This window comes from Meles meles, chromosome X, assembly GCF_922984935.1.
Source record: "Meles meles chromosome X, mMelMel3.1 paternal haplotype, whole genome shotgun sequence".
NCBI lineage: Eukaryota > Metazoa > Chordata > Mammalia > Carnivora > Mustelidae > Meles > Meles meles.
Genome location: NC_060087.1, coordinates 98,959,410 through 98,976,165, shown reverse-complemented (window position 1 = coordinate 98,976,165; position 16,756 = coordinate 98,959,410). Strand labels below are relative to the sequence as shown.

General features: G+C 41.6%; 1 long non-coding RNA gene across 1 annotated transcript; it reads right to left on the bottom strand.

The window, feature by feature from the left end:
* Nucleotides 1-861: 861 nt before the first annotated feature.
* Nucleotides 862-13,857, bottom strand: LOC123934934. The gene is made up of 5 exons (XR_006816849.1): nt 13,429-13,857; nt 12,907-13,083; nt 7,178-7,284; nt 3,731-3,829; nt 862-1,037 (listed from the first exon to the last, which is right to left on the bottom strand). It is a non-coding gene; the product is annotated as an uncharacterized LOC123934934 (long non-coding RNA).
* Between the last annotated feature and the right edge of the window lie 2,899 nt (nt 13,858-16,756).

The window sequence follows — 16,756 nt, the reverse complement described above, 5'->3', positions numbered from 1 at the left end:
GGGAGATGTTGCTGAGGAATGCCAATAGCCATTATTAGAAGCTGGAGGAGTCAAGGAAGAGATTGTCTCCTAGAGCCTCCAGAGGGAGTGTGGCCCTGCCAACACTTTGATTTTGAACTTCCATTCTCCAGAACTCTGAGAGATAACTTCTCAATGTTTTAAGACACCCGGTTTGGGGTGCCCGGGTGGCTCAGTTGTTAAGCGTCTGCCTTCAGCTCAGGTCATGATCCCAGGGTCCTGGGATGGAGCCCCACATCAGATTCCCTGCTCAGCAGGGAGCCTGCTCCTCCCTCTCCCACTCCCCCTGCTTGTGTTCCCCCTCTCGCTGTGTCTCCCTCTGTCAAATAAATAAATAAAATCTTAAAAAAAAAAAGACACCCAGTTTATGATAATTTGTTATGGCAGCTCTAAGAAACTAATACAGTTATCTTTACACAACCTTGCTGTTTTCTCTTTGCCTTCAACATGAGTTTCATGGTCCCCATGGAGTTTCCAATTATTGAGGTACTGTCTGAAGGAGGAGCATAAGATGGTGAGCTCACAAAGGAAAGCAGAAGAGCCAGCAGTCTTATGCTCCAACATTGTACCATACTTGGTTACAGCTATGCAATATATGCACATTAATGATCACTGAGGGCTTAAAGATGCCATAAACTTCAGTTCAAGTTTTGTCTTTGACCGTTTGATTCTCTTCAAGGAGAATCAAGTCACGGGGTTAAGAATGGATCCATGAAGTTTAGTTTTATACATTTATTTCTGCTTCATTCCTTTAAATTAGATCAGGTGATGATCCTGGAACAGAAGTTTCTCTTGCCTCAACAGAGGTGGTGATAGAGGAGGAGGTCCTTGTACACAGAGGACCATGGTGGTGGTGATGGTTTATCATTTATTCCAGGTAAAAGAATTGGAAGACAAGGAACAACTCCTCCGGGTAGAAGTGGCACTGGTAGAAATGATAGTGGGCATGGCCCTCTATCTGCCTATAGAGACAATAGAAGAGGTCTCGAAATCTATAAGTAACTTGACCGCCAGTGTTCCTGTAATAGAAATAATCTAATGTTAAAATGCTCACAGTAAAATAAGCAATAGACATTTGTGGGTTTTTTAGAGTTGATATACTACTTATTGATTTATCAATCTTCAAGGACTTAGGACTTGCAATAGACCAGTACAGATACTTAATAAGCATTTTTAACTCTACACAGTTAGGGTCCTTCTGCTAACACTCTAATGCTAGAAGAGTTGGCATCCTCATCAAAAGCTTTCTGAAATAATGAAAAATTAGATTTTATGATGAGTGTGTGCAAAGAAGAAGTATTCTATCTGGCCTGGGCCCATTAGACTAGTTTGTTCAAATGTGGATAATATAAGGTTATGGTTTGATCCCCTTGGGAGCTAATTGGCTTTACACAAAGAGTCTCTCTCAGAATGCCAATGATCTAGCTATCTTATATTAATGTAAGCAACATTCATTTGTATAGTAATATATGCTTATCAAAGTTTTTATACCTATTATCTCTTTTGAGCCTTATTATAGCCTTATAATATAGGTAGGGCAAGTAGTTTTATCTCACTGCTTTTAAATTTTTTTTTTTTATTTGACAGAGAGAAATCACAACTAGGCAGAGAGGCAGGCAGAGAGAGAGAGGAGGAAGCAGGCTCCCCGCGGAGCAGAGAGCCCGATGTGGGGCTCGATCCCAGGACCCTGGGATCATGACCTGAGCCGAAGGCAGAGGCTTTAACCCACTGAGCCACCCAGGAGCCCCTATCTCACTGCTTTTAGATGAGACTCCAAGACTCCAAAAGCCTAAGTGATTGGACAAAGGTCACAAATACAGTATGAAACATGGTTAGGACTTGAATGCAGTTCTTTACACACCTAGTTTGGCTCCCTCTCTATTAAAGCAGATTACCTCCTCATGCCCGCAAGTCATTTGTCACGAGCTGAAGACAGAACCCAGGTGAATGCTCGAATTTGGAGAGTGAAAAAAGGGAGCATAACCAACATCTTAGAGAAAAAAAAAAGTAAAGTAGGCTAGGAAAAAAAAACTGTCAACTATTACAGATACAGTAAAGCAAAGTGAGGATAAGAAAAGACCACCAGGGACTTGGTCACTTGGAGTTCACTGTTGAGTTTTCTTGTGAGTTTTCAGTAAAATGGTAGAAACAGACCAATTCAAGCAACAAACATCTGTTGAGGATCCTCTATATTAAGATACAATCTTCACATTCTGAATATTCCCTCCAAATATGAGCTGTCTTGAGGAGAGCACTTAATCAGTTGTAAAGTGTACACCACCTAATAAAGATTTTAAGTATGAGAACTTTTCTCAAAGAGAAGGTAAGTGGGAATATAAAGTTGACAGGTTTTGAAATGAAGGTAGTCAAGATTATAGAGGTCTACAAAAGCTTTGGGGATCATTCAATACTTAAAGATTTTCTTCAGGACAGGAAATGTGGTCCTGATGGTTAATTTTACGTGTCAACGTGACTGGGCAATAGGGTGCCCAGATATCTGGCTAACCATTATTCTGGGTGTTTCTGCGAGGGTGTTATTAGATGAGATTAACATTTGAATTGGTAAATTGAGTAGCACAGATTGCTCTTCCTAAGGGGGCCATGCCTCATCTAATCAATTAAAGGCCTAAATGTAACAAAAGTGCTAGTCTTCCAATCAGTGAGAAAGAATTTTTACTGCCTAACTGCCTTTGAACTGAGAGAACACTGGCATTTTTCCTGTATTAGGACTCAAACTCAAACACTGGCTCTTCTGGGTTTCAATCATGCTGGCCTTCCAACCAGAACACCATTGTTTTTCATAATTCTAGGACTTTTCTGATCAGATTAGATCTAAACCAATGGCTCTCCTATGCCTGCAGCTTGCCAACTCACCTTGTAGGTCTTACGACTTGGAGCTACCATAATCATGTGAGTCACTTCGTTACTTGGTATTATGTATATTATATAAAGTTATATGTTATGTATGTTATAAAGTACATACATATACAAATTTATATAAAATATATGCATGTGTACCTATAAATGTGTTATATATCATATATAAAACATAGTCATATTTACATGTGAATATATTATGTCTATATAGCATATATACATATATATATGTATGTATGATATATACATAAAATCTCTGTCCTGCTGGTTCTGTATCTCTAGAACCCAGTCATAAAAATGGATGCAATTTTTCAAATTAGGATGATAAATTTTCTCTCAAAAGTAATTTTGTTTGTATAATATATTCTATCACAAAATATGTAGGGAAGCTTAAGAAACCAATGTTGTAAGGATGCCTGGGTGGCTCAGTCATTAAGCCTCTGCCTTCAGCTCAGGTCATCAAGCCTCTGCCTTCAGCTCAGGTCATCATCCTGTGTTCCTGGGATCAAGCCCCACATCTGGCTCCCTGCTCAGCAGGAAGTCTACTTCTCTCTCTCTCACTCCCCCTGCTTGTGTTTCCTCTCTCACTGTGTCTCTCTGTGTCAAATAAATAGATAAAATCTTCAAAAAAATTTTTTAAAAAAGAAACTAACGTTTTAGTCTTTTCCACACATGGAAATGATTTGTCTTGGGAAATCAAGTGTAGAGTTATCTAAATTAAAATTTTAATTTATGAGAAAGTCTGTTTCTGGTCATATTTTCCTTCTATTTAACTAGATACTTTCCAAATTAGAACTCATCTTGCAATGATACAATATATATGTAGTTTCATTACCTGCGTTTGATTTTTCTGGAATTCTGTCTTAAGCTCTTTGATCTTTTCTTCTGGCATCTTGTTTTGAGCTTGGGTTGAGGTGCTGACTTCTTCATTTGTCTACAATGATCATCACCACAAATGCACACTTAATAACATAGCTTTAAACAATATTATGTATTAAATAAATGGAACAATCTTTGCTTCTTTAATTCCTGGGTCTTCACTTGTGACTATTCATGACAATTAAATCCCCTTCTGTGGGGATGGGCCTAGTGCTGCTGGTGGTAGTGGTGGTAATGATGAACTCTGCTTTCGAACCAAGGCAAACAAAAGCACTTTTACTCCTGAAAAAAATACTAGAAAATATTTTTTAAATGTGTGAGCCACATTTTTCTTCATGTATCATGGGCATTTTTTTTATTTTACTATTCAAAACAAGATCTTAATAATTTCATTCTCAATGGGGAAAAACCAAGAGCTTTTCCTCTACAGTCAGGAACAAGACAGGGATGTTCACACTCTCTGTTTTTATTCAACATAGCATTGGAAGTCCTAGCCACACAGTCAGACAACAAAAAGAAATAAAAGGCATCCAGATTGGCAAGGAAGAAGTAAAACTTTCACTGTTTGTAGATGTCATGATACTCTCTATAGAAAACCCAAAAGACCACCAAAAAACTGCTAGAATTGATAAGCAAATTCAATAAAGTCACAGGATACAAGATCAACGTACAGAAATCTGTTGCACTTCTATACACCACTAATGAAGCAGCATAAAGAGAAATTAAGAAAACAATTCCATTTATAATTGCACCCAAAACCGTAAGATACCAAGAAATAAACCTAACCAAAGAGGTGAAAAAATCTGTACTCTGAAAACTATAAGACACTGATGAAAGAAATTGGGAAAGACACAAAGAAATGGAAAGACATTCCATGCTCATGGATTGAAAGAACAAATATTGTTAAAATGTATCTACTACCCAAAGCAATTTATACATTTAATGTAATCCCTATCAAAATATCACCATTTTTCAAAGAGCTAGAATGAACAATCCCAAAACTTGTACAGAAAATACCCCAAATAGCCAAAGCCATCATGAAAAAGAAAAGCAAAGCTGGAGGCATCACAATTCTGGACTTTAAGTTATATTACAAAGCTGTAGTGATCAAAATAGCATGGTGTTGGCACAAAAACAGACACATAGATCAATAGAACAGAATAGAAAACCCTGAAATGAACCCACAATTATATGGTCAATTAATCTTCAATGAAGGAGGCAAGAACATGCAGGGAAAAGAACAGTATCTTTAACAAATGGTGCTGGGAAAACTGGACAGCAACATGCAAAAGAATGAAACTGGACCACTTCTTTGCACCACATACAAATATAAATTCAAAATGGATTAAAGACCTAAATGTGAGACCTCGAAACCCTAGAAGTCCTAGAAGAGAACACAGGCAGTAGCTTCTTGGACATTGGTCATAGCACCTTCTTTCTAGATAGGACTCCTGAGGCAAGGGGAAGAAGAACAAAAATAACTTACCCTGTTTTTTAATATTATATACCATATATTTAAGTTAATAAATTAGAAAATGAAGTAAAAAATAAGCTGTCAGTTCAACTTCTTAAATATGTTTAATCTTGAAATGAGATCACACTTCTAGAACATTCAAGTTGATTCACATTAATACAAATTAGACTCTTTCTACTGTATCCTTAATTTCCTAGCATTTTAAAAGATGTGCTCCACCAAATCAGACAGTAGAATGATACACATCATAAAGTCATTCTCCTTGAGAGAGTAAATCAAAACACTTGTATAGGGGCACCTGGCTGGCTCAGTGGTTAAGCCTCTGCCTTTGGCTCAGGTCATGATCCCAGGGTTCTGGGATCGAGCCCCACGTTGGGCTCCCTGATCCATGGAGAGCCTGCTTCTCCCTCTACCATTCCCCTCCCCCTGTTTGTGTTCCTTCTCTTGTTGTCTCTCTCTCCGGCAAATAAATAAAATCTTTAAAAAAAACACACTTGTATAAAATGTTATGAGGGGATGTGAAATGTTAAAACACAGTAAGCCAGAGAGATCATCTAAATGGTGGACATTCTTCTGCTGTGTTCTGCCACAGCTCCTGCCTCAGTCAAGCCTCTAAAGACCAAACAAACCTATTTAGTATGAACAGTGGTTGGCCCAGTTAAAGAAGAAACACCACATTTACATCTTATTCCCCCTTTGTTGCAATGTCACCTCAAGTCATTTTAGAAAGCTAAACAACAATGCTACTCCTGTTTCTAAAAGTGATATACCTTCTTGTCTGGAATTGTCTTTAGCTTAAATGGAACAATAAGTACTTTCACTGTTAATCAATATTCTTTCTCAGAGTATATTTCACCTTTAGAAATTACAAAAGGCATTCAGATCCAAGTCTGAAGGAAGAGTGGGTGAACAATCTAGATAATAATAATGGTTAGGGTCAAACCTAAAATACTACTTAGTGATTGTTTGCTCCATTCATATCTGAGTCCTGGAAAACATCCTACAGTGACTAATCTTAATCTTCTCCAGTATCTTTAAATTTCAATCCCTCCCCAAAGACTTTGATCAATCAATGATCTGATGCTTTATTTTTTTTTTTCAAGTAATCTTCACACCCAGCATGGGGCTTGAGCTCTTGACCCTGAGATAGAGAGTTACATGCTCTACCAGCTGAGCCAACCAAGCTCATACTCTACATGAATCTTTCGCTGAAAGATGTGAGCTTGTTTGACTTCCCCACTATCCATGTTAAGATTTCTCTGAATCCAGGGGCACCTGGCTGGCTCAGTCGGAAGAGTTTGGGAGTTCAAGCCCTATGCTGGGTACAGAGATTACTTTAAAAAAAAAAAAAAGTTAAGATTTCTCTGAATCCACACTTCCATCCCTCTCCTAAAATCAGCTTCTCTTTGCGTGCTTCTGAGCAAGATAATGTCCACAATTTTCTTCTGTAAATGGTTCACTGCTGCATTTAGACAGGCATGTGATCTCTCTGTTTCTAATTTAAAGTTAACCACACGTATAATTCAAACCACACAAGTCTAAAGTATGTGAGCAGGAAGACGCCTTCTTCGAAGTCCACTAATCTTATCTTCCACTTCTAACAATGAAGAAGCCAAGATCCAAGGAGTATGAGTTACTTAAAGCCACAGAAATTAGGAGCAAAGCTGAGATCAGATCTTACCGCTTATCATTCTACAGCTGAGTTTCAGGGGTGTCAGAACTTACCAGATGGGTTAATAGTTCCAAGTCTCCCAGGCTCGTGATCTCTCACGATCATCATAACGAACCATTAGAGAGATTGAGCATACGAGAACATGGTGCTAACCAGATATGAACAGAGGAAGGTCAGTGAGAGGCCGACTTCGACCAAGGAGCATATGTGCAGAAGGACAGCACAGCATCGGGGTACAACTGAGACAACTCACTTACCTATCAGAAGTGTGAGGGCAGTGTCTGCTCCTGGTCTAACCTTGAACTCCGGGGTCCGCAGCAGGCACTGTAGATCACCCTCTTCGGTTTTCTTCTAAAACTGTGACCTGAAAAGGAAAGAAAGGATTTTTGATTACCCTTGCTGCAGATACAAATCAACTTCTCCAAGTAAAGATTCTTCATGAAAAAGAGGAAAATATACCAGTCTTTTACTAGCCCTATAACAGAAACCCTTCCAGTCACCACACACCCGTGGGAGAAATAAGCCTGGACCTAGAGATGGTCTGGGCTTGAGACCCTGCAAGCCCTTTGTGATGTCATCCACTGTGACCATTTCATGACTTCACATTGTAATTTGCTGGGATTCAGTGGCCAAAGATACTGACCAGCCCCTCTGCTTATTTAAGCCACTGTCCCTGAGGTTAATGAAATAAATATCCTGTTAGCCCCATATCCACGGATACAGAACTGTTCCGCACTTGCTATTTAATGGTTCCAATGAGGGATGAATATCCTGGCACTAGGAGGGGACAGTTTGGATTTTGTATAGCACTGTCACACAAGTAGCTGTGAACAGTCTATATAAAACTGGACTGAGGGATGCCTGGGTGGCTCAGTCAGTTAAGCATCTCCCTTGGCTCAGGTCATGAGGGGAGCCTGCTTCTCCCTCTGCCTGCTGCTCCCCTTGCTTGTGCGCTTTCTCTCTGACAAAGAAATAAAAGCTTAAAAAAGAATAAGATAAAACTGAATTGAGTCACGTGAGATGCTAAGCAAGGAACAATTTATACGCATTTTCAAGAAAGACCCAATTTATAGAAGCTACATGCTTAGTACACAGGGCTAGAGCTTCAGGGCTAGAGCTTCAGTTTATTCTTAAGTGGCGAAGGTCTTGAACCCTATCTTTTTTTTTTTTTTTAAAGATTTTACTTATTTATTTGACAGAGAGAAATCACAAGAGAGGCAGGCAGAGAGAGAGGAAGGGAAGCAGGCTCTCCGCTGAGCAGAGAGCCAGATGCGGGACTCGATCCCAGGACCCTGAGATCATGACCTGAGCCGAAGGCAGCGGCTTAACCCACTGAGCCACCCAGGCGCCCCTTGAACCCTATCTTGATTACATAAACCATCCAGGTAATCCTGGCCCTAAACCCGTCCACTTGCATGCTGCCAAATACAATACAGCCCCTGCTGCATGGAAACTGGAGGGAACACGACAATCAGTCAGGGGTGAAAAGACCTAACAGAGTAACAGCAGTAAGAACTACAGGATATTTCCTCCTGTTGCAGCTCTCATCCCCAGCTCTCCCCCAGCCCCCTTACCTCTTATGTCACCTATTTGTTGAGGCCTTCACTTTCCAATCTACATGAAGGTGCAAATTCCCATGGCCTTCCCAGCCCTAACACCCCGCCTCGGTGTGGTGATAGGATGGGTCACCATGCATCAAGATATAGAGATGAGTCCCCTCTCCTGCTTGTGAGTGCTGGAAAGCTCAGATCATTATTCTTTACACTATATATATATGTGTCTCATTGACCTTATTTTTTCATTATCCCCTCCAGAATGTGAACCGCAGGTGAGCTGGTACTTTTTTTTAAGACTTTATTTATTTATTTGACAGAGAGAGAGACAGTGAGAAAGGGAACACAAGCAGGGGGAGTGGGAGAGGGAGAAGCAGGCTTTCCACTGAACAGAGAGCCGGATGTGGGCTCCATGCCAGGATGCAGGGATCATGATCTGAACCGAAGGCAGATGCTTAAGGGTTGAGCCACCCAGGTGCCCCTGAGCTGGGACTTTTTTGTCTCTTTCATGGCTGTATTTCAAGCACTAAGAACAGTGTCTGGCCCTTTAGTAGGTTCTCAGCAAAAAATGAAAGTCACCTTTGGCCTCATGTTCATGCCAGAGATGACCTTGTTAACTGTGTAGTGTGCATTTTTTCAGGATTTTCACCTCAATTTAGCTTTGAATATTTCTACAATACATTGAACAAAATTATTTGTTTCCACTCCTAGTCGGAGATACTATTTAGCTTTGTAAACATAACCAACATTAACTCTTTAAGTTTGCTATTTTCACCCATATTTCTCAATAACATACTGAAACTATGATTTTGTTGTTCCTATTTAGTAGGTATCATGGGTGATTTCAAATAAAGCAGATGGGACAATGTCAGAAATTCCATGTATCCACCAAACAGCTTCAACAACAACAGTCAACTTAAACAATATTCGACATTTCGCTGGGGGGGGGGGTTGCTTTTTTTTTTTTGCTTCAGTATTTTAAAACATATTGCAGATATATGATTTCACACATAAATCTTAAGCTATACAAACCATACACTCTACTGTAACAAACACTGTAACAGATAAGGTTTTTAAAAGACCCAAATATCATCATTGCAACTAAGGAATTATAATTACAGTCAACCCTTGACCAAAATAGATTTGAACTACATGGGTCCCCTTACACACATATATTTTTTGAAACAGCACAGTATTGTAAATGTATTTTCTCTTCCCTATGACTTTCTTAATATAATTTTCATTACCCTAACTTACTTTATTGTAAGAATATAGCATATAATACATATACAAAATATGTATTTATGTTACTGGTGAGGCTTCTGATGAACAGTAAGCTAGTAGTTAAGTTTTGGGGGAGTCAAAAGTTATACTTGGATTTTTGATTGCATGAGGGGGTCAGCACCCCTAACTCTCCTCATTGTTCAAGGGTCAATTGTATTCCCTAATACCACATGAAAATATCCATGTCCAATATCCCTGCTTGAGCTAAATACGTCTCTCAAATTTGATTTGTTCTTATTAGGATCCAAACAAGGATCAACCACATAATTGGCCAGATTATGATGTAATCTTTTTTCATCTATAATGTCCTCTTAACCCTTTTTGTTTGCCATTTCTTTGATGAAAATACTGGACTATTTGTGCTGTAGAATTATGCATATTCTGGATTTTTCTGGAGGCATCCTTGTCCTGAACATATTCCATTATAATCAGAATATCTTGTAGTCAGATATCTTGTAGTCAGACTTGGTTAGATTCAGGCTAAATTAACTTAGCAGGAATGTTTTATACTTGATGCTTTGCACTCCTATTATATCATATCAGAACACACAGGATATCTGTTTCACACACTGCTGATATAAAGATTGGTCAGGGGGTTCCTGGATGGCTCAGTCAGTTAAGCGTCTGCCTTCAGCTCAGGTCATGATCCTGGAGTTCTGGGATAGAGCCCCACAGTAGGCTTCCTGCTCAGCGGAGAGTCTGCTTCTCCCTCTGCCCCTCCCCCTGCTCACACTCTCTCTCACTCTGTCTCTCTTTCAAATAAATAATGGAAAGAAAGAAAGAAAGAAAGAAAGAAAGAAAGAAAGATTGGTCAATGGGTCATAGTATTCTTACCTTGATTCATCCACATTATAAAATGTCCCATAGTTCTTTTACTTAAATTTTATTAAATTTGCATGGGCTTACTTTTTCATTATTGATATATAATTCATCCTCTGTATAATTTATCATTTCAAAGTATACAAGTCATTGTTATTTTTAAGTATGTTCACAAAACTGTGCGCCCATCAACACAATTTTAGAATATTTTCATCATCCCCAAAAGAAAGTCCATACCCATTAGCAGTCAATCCCCATTCCCCCAACCCTCCACCCCTGACAATTTTGAATTTACTTTTTTTCTCTATGGATTTACCTCTTCTGGACATTTCTTGTGAATAGGATCATGCAATATGTATTCTTTTGTGTCTGCCTTTTAAAAAGCACTGCATTTTCAAGGTTAATCCACATTGTATCATGTATCCATTTTTCATTCCATGTAGTGACTAAATAAAAATCCACAGTAGGGATATAGCACACTTAGTTAAAATGTTCCTCAGTTTGGGGGCGCCTGGGTGGCTCAGTGGGTTAAGCCTCTGCCTTCGGCTCAGGTCATGATCTCAGGGTCCTGGGATCGAGCCCCACATCGGGTTCTCTGTTCAGCGGGGAGCCTGCTTCCCTTCCTCTCTCTCTGCTTGCCTCTCTGCCTGCTTGTGATTTCTCTCTGTCAAATAAATAAATAAAATCTTAAAAAAAAATTTAAAAAAATGTTCCTCAGTTTGATGGACATTTGGGTCATTTCCCCCCTTTTAGTATTATGAATAATGCTGTCATGAACATTCATGTACAAGTTTTTGTTTGAATATCTGTTTTCAGTTCTCCGTTATACAGAGGAGTGGAATTGCTGATCACATGGTCACTCTATGTTTAACTTTTTGTGGAATTGCCTAATGGCTCTCCCAGGTATCCACACCATTTTACATTCCCACTAGCAGGGTATGTGAGATTCAGTTCTTGACATCCTCACCGCAAATTGCTGCTTTCCTTTTTATTTTTAATAGAGCCATTTGCTAAGCAGAAGTGGTATCTCCATGTGGTTTTAAGTTTTATTTCTCCAATGACTAATGATGTTGATCATCGTGTCTTGTGTTCATTGGCATTAGCATGGAGGGACCGATGGATTTGCAGCATGAGAGCTCCAGGTGTGGGAATCCATCCTGTGCAACCCTGGCTCACAATGGCAAATCGAGTAAGTATCTTCCCATCTCAGTTCCCGACACAATGAGTAGTTACCGAATCTGTGTCTGTCCAGGGAAGAGGGACAGAAAAAAGGTTTTGGCTTGGATCTCTGTGTGGGGAAATGACCCCAACTCCCTAAAGTAAAGGACAGGAAACACAAGGAGGAATCCAGAGGGGTTAGCTGAGATACAGAGCCCAGGGATCAGGTCAGGTAATTCCACAAGGGAAGGTGGGGGAAGCTCTTTCACTTTCCATCCTACCTGGTGGGAAAGTTGTGGCAGAGCATTAACCCCTCTCTCCACCCCCTGGGAGTGGGAGGCAGCAGGGTTTTGCAAGATTTCCTGTGTTGACCTGAAATGCAAAAATGCAGCTGCCAGACCAGGACAAAGCCCCTCAGGGTGCTCTTTGTCTTCCTTTCCTCCGCTCAAACAACTAGGGAATGGGTGAGAAAAATGGGCTGTGAGTCAGAGCTTGAGCCAGGCTGGGAGCAGCCAGACAGCAGGTAGTCTTGAGGGGGCAATGCAGGTGTGGGCAGTGGTGACTTCAGTTCTCCCTTGAAATAGGTCTGTATTCCTCTATTTGTGAAAATGTTTTTTAATAATAATCACGAAAGGGCTGCATTTGTCAATAAAAATAAGAAGAGTCAACAAAAATATCTTCACAGTCAACTGCTTAGTAACCAAATAGCTGGAGGACCCATGAACCTAGGGAGCTCCTTAGACTGTTTTGAAAGATCTTTATTTGCATCCATTTCTCTCTGTCCTTAGATTACAACCTCCTGGGAGGATTCACGTACCAAAGTAACAGCCCTCATCTCTGAGGGGCAGCATCACCTGTTAGGTTCCTTTTCTGCTGGTCATCTACACGCGTCCCCATTACGGGAGCATTCTTTTGCAAGAGCCACATGTTCCTCCTTCAATAGTTAGGAAGGAATGAACCAAGACATCGGTCAGACAGGAGAAACCTTCCAGTCGCTGTGATTCCTTCAGACCCAGCACATCCCCATCCACCTAGGCCGTGTGGACACCACCTGCAGCAGCCCCTACCCACGTTAAGAAGCGCTGGCTCGCTCCCTAGCAGGTCCTTGGCAAAGGGCGGGAGGGCGGTGACGGGGCGGAAGGAGTGCCAACTTTTCGGATCCCGACTCTCACCTGGGGAGGGAGCAATTAAAGTTTTCATAACCTCAGGCAGATGAATGATGCAAACTTGTAACAATCGTTTGGAAGTGTATTTATTTAAATTTCTTTTCTCTCTCAGCAGTTTTGCGACTGTTGAACGGTAAATTTTCGGTTTGTTTCAGCACATTCATCGTCTTGCCGGCAGGGACCCTGCAAGGAAGGCAAACTGATTTTCCCGAGCAAATGGCTAAACACAGCTCTCCGCTCTGACTTTCCCAGGTCCACCTCTCTCCGCCCCTTCTTGCACCTGGGACCTTCTCAGGATGTCCCACCCCTCCCCTGGGCGGGGCCAACACCGAGGAACCCGGATTCTCACCCCCTCCCCCAAGACCCCGTATCTCCAGCCCCGGCGGGCTCTGGGGGAATAGGAGGAGACGTCGACGCTGGGGGGAGGGGCTGCGGCTTACGCGGGGCCTGGAGGACGCTGCTTTACGGCAGAGGTGGGCTAGGGTCGCAGTTAGACCGCCTGCCCTCGCGTGAACGCTCGGACCTCACCTTGTCTTTCCCGCTAGCCGTTGGCCTCCGCCAGGTGGGTCCCTTGGCCTTTGTCTTCTTTCCTTTCCTTTCTCGGCCGGGAGGGGACCCGGGGCTGGGGGCCGGGTTTGGGTGGCCCTTCCGGGCCCGAGGACCTTCCTTGACCCCCAGCGTGTAAGCAGCCCGTGCCCGGTGTGCGACCTGGGCCGGAGGTGGCTGGCAGCCCGGGCGGCTTGGAGGGGCAGGTGGCCGAGGCGGGCCGGGGTGCGGCTTTGGGGCGAGGCTGGTCGTGCGTGAGCGCCGGGATGGTACCGCCGCCTCAGTTCTGTGCCCGGGCGCAGGGAGGAGGGCGAGCGTCGTCGTAGCGCCCCTGGGGCCTCGGCGGCCGGCGAGTGGGCCCGGGAGCGTCTCCCTGTGGCTGTGGGTGGGCCCGCGGATTCCAGGGTTCCTCCTTCCCCTCTCTTCGTTGCCCCTCCTCCCCATCTGCGTGGCCGCAGGACGTTCCGCTTGGTTGGTTTGGATGGAGGGCTCCGAATGTATCCTGAGCGCACTAACAACATTTCGTGTGAAGAAACGTGTTGCTTCTAGGGACGAAGCGAAAAATAGGTGTCCTTCTTGGCCGTGTTGGTCTCTACTCATTTCTGACAGACGTTTTTTGAAAATATTGCAAGAAACCCAGTGCCTAGGAAATTATTCCGTCCTATTAATTGTTTATTTAAATCAGAGAGGGAGACCAGCCATAAGAGACTCTTAATCATAGGAAACAGAGGATTGCTGGAGGGGAGGAGAGTGGGGGGATAGGGTAACTGGGTAATGGACATTGAAGAGGGCACGTGATGTAAATTAAAAAATAAAAAATTATTTAAGTGAAACCATTGGATTCACATAATAGGTTGCAAGAGAATATGAGATGTCATTCAGATTATTTTAAATGGACCGGTGGGACTTGTGAGACCGGGGTTGATTTTCACGAGTCTTTTGTGCTGGTCCTGATTTGTAGCTTAGCAGGGGAACTAAATTTGAAGAGGTAAAGTGACATGAGTCAAGAAATCCAGCTTTTTTTTTTTTTAGAGATTTTATTTAATTTGACAGACAGATCACCAGTAGGCAGAGAGGCAGGCAGAGAGAGGCGAAGGGAAGCAGGCTCCCTGCTGAGCAGAGAGCCCGATGGGGGGCTCGATCTGAGGACTCTGAGATCATGACCTGAGCTGAAGGCAGAGGCTTTAACCCACTGAGCCACCCAGGTGCCCCCAGCTTTTTTTTTTTTTAATATAAATTCAGTTTCATTGACATATAGTGTATTAGCTTCAGAGGTAGAATTTAGTGATTCATCAGTTGCATGTAACACCCAGTGCTCATTCCATCAAGTGCCCTCCTTAATGCCCACCACCCAGTTATCCCATCCCCCCACCCACCTCCCCTCCAAGCAACCCTTAATTTGTTTCCTAAAGTTGAGTCTCTTATGATTTGCCTACCTCTCAGTTTTCATCTTATTTTTCTTTCCCTTCCCCTGTGTTCATCTGTTTTGTTTCATAAATTTCACATATTAGTGAAATCCTATGGTATTTGTTCTCTGACTGATTTATTTTGCTTAACATAATACCCTCTAGTGCCATTCAGGTACCTTGCAGATGGCAAGGTTTCATTCTTTTTGATGGCTGAGTAATATTCGTGTGTGTGTGTGTGTGTGTGTGTGTACGTGTACACATACCATATCTTTATCCATTCATCTGTTGATGGACATCTGGGCTGTTTCCATAGTTTGGCTATTGTGGACATTGCTGTTATAAACATTGGAGTGGACGTGCCCCTTCGAATCACTATGTTTGTATCCTTTTGGTAAACACCTAGTAGTGCAATTGCTGGGTCCTGGGGTAGTTCTATTTTTAACTTTTTGAGGAACCTCCGTGCTGTTTTCTAGAGTGGCTGTACCAGTTTGCATTCCCACCAACAGTGTAAGAGGGTCCCCTTTTTCTGCATCTTCACCAGCATTTGTTGTTTCCTATGTTAATTTTAGCCATTCTGACAGGTGTCAGGTGGTATCTCCTTGTAGTTTTGATTTGTATTTTCATGATGCTGAGTGATGTTGAGCATCTTTTCATGTGTCTGTTAGCCATCTGGATGTCTTCTTTAGAAAAATGTCTGTTCATGTTTTCTGCCCATTTCTTAACCAGATTGGTTTTTTGGGTATCGAGTTTGATAAGGTCTTTCTAGATTTTGGACACTATCCCTTTATTGTATGTCATTTGCAGATACCTTCTCCCATTCTGTGGGTTGCCTTTTAATTTTGTTGATTGTTTCTTTTACTGTGTAGAAGCTTTTTATCTTGATAAAGTCCCAATAGTTCATTTTTTGCTATTGTTTCCCTTGTCTCTGGAGAGGTGTCTAGCAAGATGTTGCTGGGGCCGAGGTCAGAGAGGTTGCTGCCTATGTTCTCTAGTATTTTGATGGATTCCTGTCTCATATTTAGGTCTTTCATCCATTTTGAGTTTATTATTTTTTTGTGTATGGTGTAGGAAAGTTGTCCAGTTTTATTCTTCATGTGGCTGTCCAATTTTCTTAACACCATTTGTTGAAGAGACTGTCTTTTTTCCATTAGATGTTCTTTCCTTGTAGAAGATTACTTGATCATAGAGTTGAGGGTCCATTCCTGGGTTCTCTGTTCCGTTCCATGGATCTCTGTGTCTGTTTTTGTGCCAATACCATACTGTTTTGATCACTACAGCTTTGTTATACACCTTGAAGTCTGGAATTGTGATGCCTCCAGCTTCCTTTTCTTTTTCAACATTCCTCTGGCTATTTGGGGGTCTTTTCTGGTTCCATAAATTTTAGGATTGTTTGTTTCAGCTTTGTGAAAAATGTTCATGGTGTTTTGATAGGGATTACATTGAATTGTAGATTGCTTTGGGTAGGTAAGACACTTTAACAATATTTGTTCTTCCAATCCATGAGCATGGAATGTTTTTCCATTTCTTTGTGTCTTCTCCAATTTCTTTCATAAGTGTTCTATAGTTTTCAGAGCACAGATCCTTTCATGCTTGGTTAGGTTTATTCCTAAGCATCTTATGGTTTTGGGTGCAGTTGTAAATGGGACCAATTCCTTGATTTCTCTTTCTTCTGCCTCATTGTTAGTGCAAAGAAATGCAACTGACTTCTGTGCATTGATTTTATATCCTGCAACTTTGCTGGAGGAAAGTTTTAGCAATTTTTAGCAATTTTTTCAGGAAATCCATTCCTTTGTGTTTAAAACTTTCAAGAGCTTGCCATTAGTTCTATGACCTTACTGTATTTCACTCATTAAATGGTTCCTACTCTGTAGCATCAGAACTCCCACAAATCCATTCTGTCC